Here is a 13855-nt window from a genome sequence, read left to right as displayed (position 1 = left end):
ATTTGTGTGTGTATGTGTATTTGCGTGTGTGTTTGTGTGTGTGTGTGGGGGGGCTTTTCTTGTGACTAAGATACAAACTCATATTTTTCTGTATTCTAAATGGGCTAATTCTAGTTTCACATTTCAATTGAAGCAACTGCTTTGCTAATGATATAGTGGTGCTAGCACTGCAGAGTTTACATACAGTCTAAAAGAATTTGTTAGATGAATATCAAACACAAACCTGCATGCAGCCCTGTCATAAACAATGGCAAATGTCAGTGCATTAAAGACAGATAAATTTTGATTAAAGCTTGTGGCTGAGAGGTGGCAGAGAAATGATCTTATTAAATAAATAGACTTGATCACTGTATTAATGCTAAAACTGAAAGAAGTAATAGTTTTGTAGAAAGCTCTTTAGTGCCACACTGAGGTCCCTGTACTGTATTACCGTGAAGCCCCTGTTTGCCATCTGTGAAACACATGGCCACAGAGGAAATAAGATGTGTCTTGAGTATAAAAGAGGTGTTTCAGATTAGTCAATGGAAGGAACAAACACAAGTTTTAGGAAGTGCTGGCACTACTTTCTCCTCTGTGCATACTCATCCTGAGCAAAATCTAGTTAAAGTTATTGCCAGTAGAGGCTGGTTTTCATGCATTCATATCGATCACCAGATAGCTGCAATATCTCTATGACTTCATGGGTAAATGACCATCACATATCACAGACTGAACTTCCATATTGCCTCATGCTGCCTTATATGCAATGGTTATTGGTGGAACTAATTCACACATTCAGCGGCTTAACTTCAAATGACAGTCAGCTGATGAAGGGCAATTGGTAGAGTGTCTGCACACCTGAACTAATCTAAAATATCTTGTGCTTTTAACCAATACATTGGTTTTAATGGGGCATAGTCACAACTAATATCTATTGGTCTTGTTCCACCTTTGCTTCCCAGGGCAACCCAAGTGTTCATATGGATTTTGACAGCTGTACACAGCTTTGGGCCAGCATATATTAAGAATTGGGTTGCCAGGCCTGTATCTTGCAAACCTGGGAGCATTGGGATGGAGGACATCATAAAACATGGTGGCATCATCTCTCGGAAGGTCCAGGAGTAATGTCACCATTTAATGTGATGAGGTAGAAATCGCCTCATCCATTTTCACTCACTTTGAGAGCAGGCAACATGGGGGTTGGGAGGTTGCCCAGTACAGCAGACAACAATAACAAAAAATTCAGTTGCTTACTTTAGAAACACATTACCAGACACTCATGAGGTGGGTAAGAATAGGACTACAGCTGTGATCCTAATAATGTTTTCCAAGAAGTCAGCTTGTAAAATGGGACCTAATTCCAAGTTGGATTACTTCTAAGAAGGAAAAGCTGGATAAATGGTCAATGCTTGAGATTTAGAACTCTTGGATATTCTTGAGTACAATCCAGTTCTTATTAAAATTAATAACAATAGTGCCATTTTGGGATGCTTGTTTATTTGCCAAAATTTATTTACTTAAAATGTTTGAGCTTGCCTTTTCCCCAGAAATCTGGGATCCAAGACAGGTAAAAAAATAAAGCAGTCCAGAACATCCATAAATATAACTTTCAAACATCTCACATTATCATGAAAACAGTCAGCCAGCACAAAAACACAAATAAAGATACCCTTTCTAAATGAAATTACTGAATAAAACACTACAATATTCGTGAGTTGTCCTTATCCCATGCCTCCATTATAGCCAAATTTGTTTCCCTGAACAGCTCTGACATCAAGTGGCCAATTTCCTCCCCGTGTCCAGGAAGCTCTTCCACATGTCAAAAGCAGCGACTGGAAATGCCAATGAGTGGCCTGCTGCTGACCAGAACTTCATAAGGACAAGCAGAACAACAAGAAGGCAATGCTAGGCCAAAGTTGCCACACACAACACATAGGGCCATTCCGTACCCTGATAATAGTGTGACATCCCCTGCAGATGCCATAATTTTGGTGTTTCAAATGACATCGTCTGCATCCAGCATCCCAGCAGCAATCCGGCAGCCACATCCTCTATTTTAACTCACTAGTTAGGGAATCCACAAAACTGGATTCCCCCAGCTTTATTGCGTGTGCAAGAGGAGAGCAACCAGCAACCACAAGCAAGATAGTAGTGCATAACAATGTGGCCAGAAGTAGCGCAATCTCCGTCTCCAGTGCCTGCCCTCATGCCCGCCTTCCCTTTCCCTTCTCCCTGGAATGGGACTTATTTTTTTCTTTTGCAGCAAGCTGCCTGGACCAACGAATATTCATTGGTCCATAGAGGCAGAACAAAAAAAATTCCCACTGACCAGTTGGTACATAAAGTATGCCTCTCAACACCCCCCCCCCCAAAAAAAATCAGGAAAAAAATTACTTCTGTTCATCTTCAAGTGTCAAACTTCCAAAACGGGCTGGCATTAAACTATGCATTATGCATCTATGATTATATGTATAGGCACGGCAATGGAGAAATGTTACTGTAAAAAAATTATTGCTTTCCCTTTAAAGCTAGGAGAAATCTGATTGGCTGGCTGCCATGACTGACAGGCAGGGGGAGACTCACTGGTATTGAGAGTCCTTCTCCACAGCCATTTTAATCAGCTGTGCAGAGTACTTGGAAGCGTCAGAAAGTGGGAGAAGAAAGCGAGAAAGCGAGCAGGTGAGAAATGGTGGGGAGCGTGTTTTTTTATAGTGTTAAGCAATTGCGGTTGCTTAACACTATGTTTTTAGAGGTGCAGAATGGCCCACAACTTTTCAAGACTTCATTTTATATCAGGATAAAAAGCTCTACAAGCAAATTAACTAATCAAGTATCTGGCAAAATGTAATATTACGGAGAAAAAGAAATATACAGAAATTGTGACTAGGGATAATATTAAGGGCAGAAATCAACCCCAGCCCAGATGAAATCAATGTGTAATGTTCCATGAAGATTTATGTGACTGCTTATTTATAAATCCTTCTAACAGAGCAACGGTCGCTCTTGGGTGCATGCATTATAATTTTTCTGTAATTCTTTTCAGATGGTTGAATTAATTTTTCCTGATGCAAGCAAAAGTTGCTCATTGAAAAATGGCATATGATTACTCTGCATCCAGCAGACTTCTCCAGCAGGAAACACCTTTGAGCAGAGCTCTGGAACTGTTTTTGCTTAGATGTTCATGTATGGCATGCAAGAACTAGCTGGATCATAGGTAAAAAGTTCAGGACAGTTATTTTGTCTTTCTCCACTGGTCCACAATTTATTTGTCAAGCTCCGTGGTTATCCAGGAAACCAGTCCTCTCTATTTACAGTGAATCCATCTGGAAAGGTGTTTGTTGAATGTGGGTGAGGTTTTGGCCTTGATATTAATCCCCTCCCCCTGCCATGTGACAGCACAGTCTTGGCTCCTGGCCCACCCTTCACAGGTGCTCCATGTTTGGCACTATCTCTGATGCCTTATGCTGTGTGTAGGAGTATCCCAGGAGAACAGGTCCTTATACTGCCACCTGGATGCCACTTGAGACTACTATTCTAGGAAAACCTCCAAGTCTGAGTGGTCCTTGGATTCTAGCAGCCAGACAAGACTTCCACTGTTGTTTTCTGCAGTTCCTTCACATCCTGTGGTGTCCAAACTAGACGGATAGTAATGTTTTTTCTTATTCAATTTTAATCAAAGACAAACAATTTTATATTAAAGATTTTTTTAAATTACACAGAAAGGGTTTGTTTGTTTTTTTTACATTTTCATGGTAGTTTTCTCTTTGATACTACTTGGAGAAGTATGAGTTTAGTCCTATTTTGGCAGAGCTTTTTTTTAAAAAATTGCTGTTTTGAGGTGTTAGTTTTTATTTCTGCATACATCAGGGCAAGTGGTTATTTCAATTCCAGCAATGGACAAGAAAGCTAAGTCAAATCGATATAAACAAAATGTGTGTGACTGTACTTTATAACCCCCTTCCTAATGTTTGGTAATCAAACACAATCCTGCATACAGCCCTGTCATAAAGAATGGCAAACACCAGTGCATTAAAGACAGATGCATTCTGAGTAAAGCTTATGGATGAGCGGTGGCAGAGAAATTATCTTATTAAATAAATAGACTTGCCTTTTATTTATTTTTTCTTCATTTATCGTTGACTTTTCTCCCCAGTGGGGACCCCAAGCTGTTTGTATTGTTCTCCTCTCTTCCATTTTATCATCAACACAACCCTATGAGGGTCACCTCCAGGCTAGACTTCTTTAACCTGTTCTGCCCCAACTCTCATCCAGAAATTGCATCTGATCAAGAGTGCAACAGTACAAATTGTCATGGGAACACCTTGGAGGACTTCCGTTGAGGCAACTGCACTGGCTTCCCACTGAATTCCAGATCTGTTCAAGGTGCTGGTTGTAACCTTTAAGGCCATACAAAGTCTATACCTGGATGTGAGGGACCACTTGGTTGACTATACCCCCAAAGAGTGTTATGCTCTGATAATTCTAACAGGTTGGTGAACCTTGGCCCAAGAGAGGTATGTCTGACCTTTTCTGTCCTGGCCCCTCTCTGGTAGAATCAGCTTCCAGAAGAAGAGCTGAGGGCCCTGTTGGAGCTGACTCAGTTCTGCAGGGCCTGCAAAATGGAACTCTCCCTCCAGACATTTAGTTGGGGCCAAGGAATGAGCAACAAGAAAAATGCTAACTGATCTTCCCTCCAAATGAATACACCGCCCATGAAACAATAAACTAGTCATGATAATAGCACTGAAAGAGCACTACTGGTTTGATTGATTTTAATGGGCTTTAATGGTTTTAATTATTATGCTTTAATGTTGAGGTTTATTTGTGTTTTATTTATTAATTGTGTTGTTGTTTCTATGAAATATGTTGGAAACTGCCCTGAGCTGGCTATGCTGGGAAGGGTTCTAAAGAAATCTTATTATAAACCAACCAGCCAACCAACAGGAAGAAAATAGCGACTGGAACTCTTTCAGTGACACTGGGCATGCAGTGTGATAATAGTGGGAAGACTGTCAGACCAGGATCTGGGAAACTCAGAATCCCCATGTTGCCATGGAGCTTGCTGGAAGATCTTGGGCCAGTCATACCTACTGAGTAGTTTTCAGGGTCAAATGGAAGGGAAGAGAATGATGTAAGCTCAGGGCTGGATTTACATGAAAAAAGGCCCAAGGCTATTCCATTTATGTGGCCCTTTCACCTCCCATTTTTAAGTTTGTAAATTACATGAGAGATAATAAAATACATCATTACTGTGATATATATCAATATGTTAAATGAAACATGTTGTGAATGGTACTTTATAAAAAATGTGGAATATAGGCCCCTCTTGATCTTGAGGCCCTAGGCTGAAGCCTAGTTAGCCTATAGGAAAATCTGGCCCTGTGTAAGCTGCTTTGGGGGTTCATTGGGAAGAATAATGGGGCACAAGAGAAGTAAATAAAAATAAGGTAAAATGTCATTTGTGCAACACGAAAAGAGTGCTGCAACAGTCCATGTTCCTGCCTGGGCTCTTCCCCAGGGAGGGGAAGCTCTTCACCTCAGTCTAGATCAGGGCTGATCAGACTGTGGGTCTCCTGGGATTCACAGTAATTGCAGTCCATGGACATCTGCAGAGTCACAGTTTGCCCCCCCCCCCAGTCCACATATACAAAGGCTGGCTACGTTTCAGTCATGGGGACAGACATGCTCAGAAGTAATCTTAATCCTGTCTCTTCGAAGATTATAGTATAGAAATATAAGAAATAAAATAAATAATTTTATATTTAATATTAATATATCTTTTATTATTGAATGTGTGTGTTTGGTAGAAAGGCTAAGGGCATACATTAGTTATGTGGCTCTTTGTAACACCCCTGTCCCTTAGGGGCAGTTTTGTTACCTGCTGCAGAGGGACAAAGAATTTCCACAAACCACGCAGAGGATTCTTCAGATAGAATTTAATTTAAAATGCAGCTTAGTAGTAACCAATTTGACACCAGAGTATCTCCCAAATTGGCATGAGACCCGCAGCCCAAGACACAAGACTTTATACAGGTGAGAAAGTCACGTCTCAATTAAGTCATATCTAAATTGTCCACTCTGGCACAATCACTGATAAGATCTTCCAATAAAAACAGTTCAGGTGGGAGCAAAAATGGGGAGTGTTTTTTAGTATTATAACGAAGAAAAGGGCAATGAGTGAGAGTAAGGCTTGCCATGATGTCAAGACGCTACAGTCCCCCTCCTTATCACAGGAAAAGTATAGCTTCTATAAATGGGTGTTTTCAAGATCGGAAAATATCTGGAACAGCAAACTCCTAAGCTGCTGGGTCATTTTTCAGTGTCACATTTAAAATTCTATTAGAATAAATACATACTGATATGATAAAATATTGACATACTAGTAATCAAGCCCATTGCAGTTCTAAATGCAATGGGCGATAGCAGTGAGTGTGGGTTTGGGGGGGGGGACTACCTGCAGTCTTTGGACGGGGTTTGAAAGGGGAGAAGGGGGAAGGGTAAGGGACACGCTCTCAGCCACCCACCCACCCCCTCTCTCAACCCCCCCCCCGAGAAGCGGCGCCGCGGTCCTCCCTCCCAAGGCCAGTCAGAACCCCAGGTCCACTTACCAACCTTGCGCTGGTCCTGGTTGCTCTCTGCTGGTCTTCGGCCATCGCAGTTCCCAGGAGAAGGTGGGCCGGGCCACCCCCCCACCCGAGGCTCTCTGGAGCCTTCCCCTGGCCGCAGGAGCGGCTTCGCAGCGTCTATGATGCTGCGAAGCCACTCCGGCGGCCAGGAGAAGGCGGGCCGGCCCACCGCCCCACCCGAGGCTCTCTGGAGCCTTCCCCTGGCCTGATGCGGCTTCAGGCCAGCGGCAAAGGAGCAACTGCGAGCCGCGCTGCGCGCGGCTCGCAGTTGCTGGCGGTGGGAATCAGAGGGACCAATCGGCAGGCGCGTCCCTCTGATTGTCTGTCATGAGGAAGGGTCCAATCTGGACCCTTCCTCATCCCGGACACATCCCGCCCCAGAACCTCTTACTGTCTTATTTAGTCCGTGGCGCCCGCGGCGCCACGGGCGGTTTACAGATGCGCCCGCGGCACCACGGGCGGTTTACAGATAATACTGAAATGTAGAATCTTATAATACTGAACTATAGAATCCTAAATAAACAAAATTGTCTAAAATCCATAAGGTGCATAAAGCCTTATAACTCCTTGAACTTAATATGGCTATCGTTACATAGAAAAGAACAGTCTTATAAAAGTTTATAAAAATGAAAAAATACAAAAATAGAAAAATGCAAAAGTAGAAACAAAGTCCTATAAAAAGTCATAAAATTCAAGTGGTCACTCTTTCATTTGGGTTATGGCAATGGAAAACATGGCTCTCCATGAGTGGTGGAATGAATACTACTATTCTAGTGGAAGGAGGAGCTTAACCTTTTTCCATTGTGCCGTTAAATGTGCAATTAACATTTCTCCTGAAACTACTATTTATCTACAGGATAGAAATACCTCAGTGGTACCTGGATGCCCTCTGGTCAATAGTAGTTTTATGAGTGAGAAGATTTAAACTGAGAAAATAAGAGATTGGTTAAAGGAAACATTAAGGGGCTAAATTAGTGTGTTTTGGACTGTGAGACTCCATTCATTCACGCTGTGAATCAAACAGAATGATTTAGAAAAACAAGGTTGCAGATAAAATGAAGTTTTGCAATCAAGAAATCTAGGACAATATTTTACAATATATTTGAAAAGTTATCATAACGTTAATCAGTGTACATTCATGTACATTTAAGAAAACTTGGAAGAGATTCCAAAATACTTTGATTTATTTTATTTTATTTGCTTTTTGGCTGAGAAGCCAACATTTTGTGAACATGACAGACACCAATGATAATGGCTGCACAAGCATTTCACTGCAATTAAACTAATGCAACCTAAAAGGGAAAGGGTGGTTAAGGGGAAACAGCTGCTTTTATTTTGACCATCAAATTGCATTATGCATTTCTTTATACCTCTCTGGAAGAGATACTTTTCTGCCTGTAAGGAGGCCCAAAAGAGCCCAGTTATGAATTCAGTAGAGAGCTATATTGTTTGAACTAGCCAATCACAGATATGGTCCATTCACATGACAGTAGTGTATGGAAAACTTGTGCCCTGGCTTTTGTGCAGTTGGACTGGTATCTTCATTTTTGTTGTTGTTGTTGCCATCAAGGCAACCCCATGGAATTCTCAAGGCAAGAAACATTCAGAGGTGGTCTGCTATTGCCTGCTTCCATGTCACAACCTTGGCATTCCTTGGATGTCTCCCAGGGCTAACCCTGCCTAACTTCTGAGGTATGATGTGATTGGACTTGCCTGGGCTATCCAGGCCAGGGTATATTATCCTAGAAACAATGGTCTTCCCATGTGCATCTCCTGGCTCAGCTCACAGGATCTTTTAGCGCTGTGTACCACTAGACTTGCCGTGTTCCTGTTTCCAATAAGGGTTTCCCTGGTTTGAGCCTTCAAACCTTGCCACTACTTGGCAGCCTAGTGGCAAAAGAATCATTCAAAGAATCACCATCACACCACCAGATTGATGTCACTTCCAAGGTGAGCCACTCTTAAGATCATAGCAGTCAGTGGAAATCAAATCCTAGGGCAATTCTAGGGCTGCCCCATCATGCCATCAGTGCAACAGTGCCTCCCCCCCCCCCCATGTACCCATCTCCTCAGTCTTCTGCAGGATCCTAGCCGCTGACTGGAAACCCAGCCTTAAAAAAAGTATTCCAAAGATGTAAAGGTGGTGGACTTTTCAATGCTGTACAGTAATAAGATAAAGTTTGGACTTAAAATATTTGTGAAGAGTCTTTGAAGGAACAATCTTTCTCCGCATAGTCACTGAAAAACATGAATCCTCTGTTCTGTTGACCTTTATTACATATCATTCCTTATCTAATTCAAATATAAAATAAAAGTAAACTTTACAAATTCGCTGATTCCACCCCCCCTCCATACATCACTGCATGTGTCAAAAACATTTAACATTTAGCCTATTATATTCAGGTGGCAGAAGTTGGTAAAAGCCCAAGCCTCAAATTGTTCTCTAGCTGTAGACAAATCAAAAATACAGCCATTTCCACTAGATATACTATCAAATTCACCACTGTAAATAAATTAGCAATCAGGTAGTGTTCTGTCATAATTTTGTAGATCTCTGTTTCACAGCAAACCATCTGTATATCAGCTTCCTACACAAATGTAGTATGATTGTTATCATTCTTCAGAATGCTTCTACACTGAAGGGTTATGATGTCATCACAGAACATTCAGGTTGCCTTTTCATGTGCACAGTAAGGCAGCGGGCACAACTCAAACAATTAGGTGGACCATAACTGATCTTGACTAGAACCAAATACTTCACTAATAGCATCTACCTGTACTATGATCCACAAAAATCTGTGCATATGGGAGGGGGACAGAATGCTACCTCTTATCTTTGCTCTTGGAGGTGCCATTCCCCCCACCAGAAAACATCTTTGTTGCATCCAAGGGACTTGTGTCCTTCCTTAGCTTCTGAAATCTGACATTGATATTGTTTGGTTTGTAGGCTGCAGTGACCCAGCAGAAGAATATCCTATGGACAGTTTAGAATATTCTTGAAAGGAGGCATTCTGCATAACCCTCAAAATTCCTGCTGCATTCCTGGGATGCAGCAAGAAGGTATATGTGTGGGTTCAGAATGACAACTCTCAATGTCATGATCCTTCACTTCAAAAGCACTTTGCTCTAGCACTTTGCTCTACCTGTGGCAAAAGTTTCTGGGGCCTGGAGATCATTCAGAATTATAAGTGCTCTCCAGACTACAGATGTTAGTTCACCTGGAGAAAATGGCAGCTCTGTAGGGTGGACTAAGGCTGGGTCACTGTAAACTGAGACTGCCCTGGGTTTCATCACATCCCTTTTGAGCTCCCCCACCTCAATTCCCACCCCCAAATCACCATCAATTTCCCAACCCAGAGTTGGCAAACCTACCGATAATCCACTTTGTCACATGCATTCAGTGGTCACTAAGTAGATAGGTTCATATAGCTTGTACAGAGAGGAGGTAAAATGTCAAAGTGAACACAAGATTTTTAATTATTTCAATGTTTTGATATTATATATTTATATTAATATTTTTATTATTTTATCTTGTAACAAAATAACACAGCAACCTTGACAGATGCCTTTGATCTGTGTTTCTCAGTGGCCCAGAGCTGCTTTTCTCCCAGTTATAAAGTTCGATGAGAATAAAACAATGAAAGCAACGTGTCACTAAGTACTCAAGATGAAATGTTTTGATTCAAAGTGACATAGTTAAGAAAACTGAAGCAGATTCAAATTTGAATTGGAACAAGAACCTTATTCTTCTTTTAACATCATGGTGCCTCTCTGTTTACAAAAACATAAGGCATTTAACAGGGCAATGCTGCGTGAGTCCTGGCTTCCATGCCAGCAACAGCAGCCTTCACAAGGTGGCAAGGAGCTGTCTCACAAGCCCCGAACACTGTACCCCTCACCTTGTCCAAGGGGCTATTTTTTAAAAATAGGATAAAGCTAGGGGGAGACAAACGGGCTATCACTGCTGGCCAGTTAGTATTTGGTAAACCCTACCAGTAATACTGTGCTCTGTTAGACACTCTTTCAACCTGCCTTTGACTGTACCTATGCTCTCACTAGTAGCATCAAGTGGTCACTGGTAAGATTGTAGTGGAAAAACCCTGAGCACATGCTCTGGGGATACCTTTGTTTGAGGGGGCTCCGCCCACTTCCTCTTTCCTCAGAAAGTGAAGCTCCAAGTAGTTTGCTGAAGCAAGGTGCAGTTTTCTTTATCTGCTAAGGTGTGGGATGTAGTTCTTATTGGAGCCTAGCCATAGAGTCTTGCAGTGTGTTGCTTTTGTAAATCACTCTTTAAGCTTTTGTACTCTGCTTTAGTAAGGAAACTGAACCAGATGAATATGATATATATTTGTAAATAATCTTTCCATAGAGATCTCTCACTTTTAAACCTCAAAGCACTGTGAGTCTGGGTCTGTGCCTCATCCACAAGGGTAACCAATAACTGTATACTTTCAAACACTCTATAACTCTGCAGCTCTGTTTCTCTGGAGGGACTAAGGACCAAGCCAAGTCCAAAAGTCCCAACAGAAATTAATCTCTTATAGGCAGGGATCAACATTGACATACACAAAACTTGATTTTTTCTTTTTGGTTCCCTTTTACCATTTCTATTTGGTTTCATCACAGATGTCACCATTCCTTTTTTACCAAGTATTCTTACTGAAATCAAGTAGTTCGCCAGTTGTGGTACATATAAGGTAAAGGTATCCCCTGTGCAAGCACCGAGTCATGTCTGACCCTTGGGGTGACGCCCTCTAGCGTTTTCATGGCAGACTCAATATGGGGTGGTTTGCCAGTGCCTTCCCCAGTCATTACCACTTTACACCCCAGCAAGCTGGGTACTCATTTACTGACCTCGGAAGGATAGAAGGCTGAGTCAACCTTGAGACGGCTGCTGGGATTGAACTCCCAACCTCATGGGCATCGCTTCAGACAGGATTTCTGCTGCTTACCACTCTGTGCCACAAGAGGCTCTGTGGTACATATAAGCAATCTTTAATGAGAACCTCTCTGATGTTGCCATTTGGAAGCTTGTATTTCACTGTTCCTGACTCAGCCCCTTTTGCAACCACAGACCTTCCATTTTGGAGTCTCTTTCTTATCTTCAGCTAGAGCAGGGATTCCCAACCAAAGTTCCCTAGAACTCCAGGTTTCCCTAAAAGCTCCTCAGGCGTTCCACAGCCTTTCCTGGAAGTTCTGGTGGCTGCTGACATCACTAGATGTCACTGGAGCTCACTTCCCCAGTTGCTCTAAAGGCCCTACACAGAGCAGACCTAAAGCATCTACTTTCATTTTATCCTGTTGGTTCTTCCTAATGCTGGTCACATCTGTTGGGATTATATGGGTGACACCACTTCTGAAGACATGTCATTTCCAGGCAGTATAGCAAGCAGGTATGGCCAGCTGGTATCACTTCTGGGGTTCCTCAAAGCATGAAAAATATTTCAGAGGATCCTCCATGGCCAAAAGGTTGAAAAAGACTGATATAATATTTTTTTTTAAGTCTCCGTGTCCAGACATGGGCATGGAACATGCATTGTTTAAATACTGTGTGTCACTTTTGGTAGCACCTTTGGTCCATACAGGGCACTTACTTACAGGTGGCTGTTTAAAACTGTGCCTGTTTTTTAAAGGGACCCCTCTGTTTGGGAGCATTACTGTCCTTTTAAAAGTGCCCTTGTTTCCTGGCTATTTATATTCAGTGACATTTCCTCAGCATTTGATGCAGTTATGTTATTGAAGTCCTCAAAGTGGTTATGTCTGTATGCCTCTCCCAGTTTGAGGGCCATTTCCCACGGCTTAAAAATAGCACAATGGTTGCTAATTGAAAACGCTACTAATTTGGCATTACCCACGACGTCGTAGACAATCTGCAACACTCCTGAAACCGATCAGCAATAAGCGCTTCGTTTTAGCGCTTTCAGGGGAATCCAGAAAAGTGGATTCACCCTCCGGATAGCGATACACTCCTGCAACCAATCTGCAACACTAGCGCTAAAGACCTGTGCGTTACCATTGTTGCTGGTTCTTCAAAGCCCCTCCCCCTGGCTCTCTTCTCCAAACTTCCGGCGAAGCGATCGCCATTTTTTTTTCTCCGAGCGAGCGGGGATAAACGCACCAGCGAGCCTCTTTCTGTTTAGAGGCTTCCCTGGCTTCATTCCTTCACCTTTAGTCACTAAGCACAAACCACTTAAAAGCCCGTTTGCTGAAATAAAGTCCCTTTATTTTTTACACATAAATTCAGCCGAAAATCGAGCCCGTGAGAAGGGGGGGGGGATTTTTTTTTATCACTCGAGGCAGCGTGCAAACGATCATACAATCAAACGACAGCTCACATTAGGCAGCTGGATGGGTCTCTCCGTAGCAAAGAATCTACACAGATTCGTTGCTATGGGTCTGTTTTTTTTTTAAAAACCTTTCTTAAAGGGAAAGGGGCTGTTTGGGAGCATGCTAACGGCTGCCCATTGGCTGCTTGACGGCCAGGGGCGGGACGAGCTTGGCAATAGCGCTTCCTTTCTAGCGATTTCTGCCGAGACCGGAAGCCTGTGGGAAACGCTAAAAAACGCAACTGATTCCACTACAAAGCCAGGTGTGCAAAACGACGAATTCCACTATTTTAAATGGCGATTTTTCATTCCGCAAACAATTTGCAACAAAGATCCCCGTGCGAAAAGGCCCTGAGTATTTCCGTTAGTTTGTCCTTTGCTTCAGTTTGGGCTATACCATTTTCATAACTTTTTGCCAACAGTTCGCAGTTTCTCATTTAAACCAAGCACTTACTTTAAGTGGTCACCCAAATTGCCTCCTTCTAGCATTCAAGAAGTAGTAGTGTTGGTCTTTATACTCTGCTTTTGTTTACTAGAAGGAGTGTCAAAGCAGCTTACAGTCGCCTTCCCTTTCCTCTCCCCACAACAGATACCCTGTGAGGTAGGTGAGGCTGAGAGAACCCTGATATTACTGCTCAGTCAGAACAGCTTTATCAGAGCTGCGGCAAGTCCAAGATTCTCTCTTCTCCACCAACCTCACAACCTAAAAGCCTAGATAGTGACATCTAACACGTACTATAGCAAAACACTGTTAGGCCTTAAAGACTCCTTCCGTCTTGAATTAAGGCACTTCCTTGTTAAATTGAGCTGCTTGCTGACCTTTTCAAGACCTGTTTTGCTACTGCTGCTTTATTACTAACCCATTTTATTGGAGTTTCTAAATTAATTACTCAAGATCGGTCCACTTTTCTAGGCCACCTGGTG

The sequence above is a fragment of the Paroedura picta genome, chromosome 1 (genome assembly GCF_049243985.1).
Source record: "Paroedura picta isolate Pp20150507F chromosome 1, Ppicta_v3.0, whole genome shotgun sequence".
Lineage (NCBI taxonomy): Eukaryota > Metazoa > Chordata > Lepidosauria > Squamata > Gekkonidae > Paroedura > Paroedura picta.
This window is presented reverse-complemented; position numbering follows the sequence as displayed.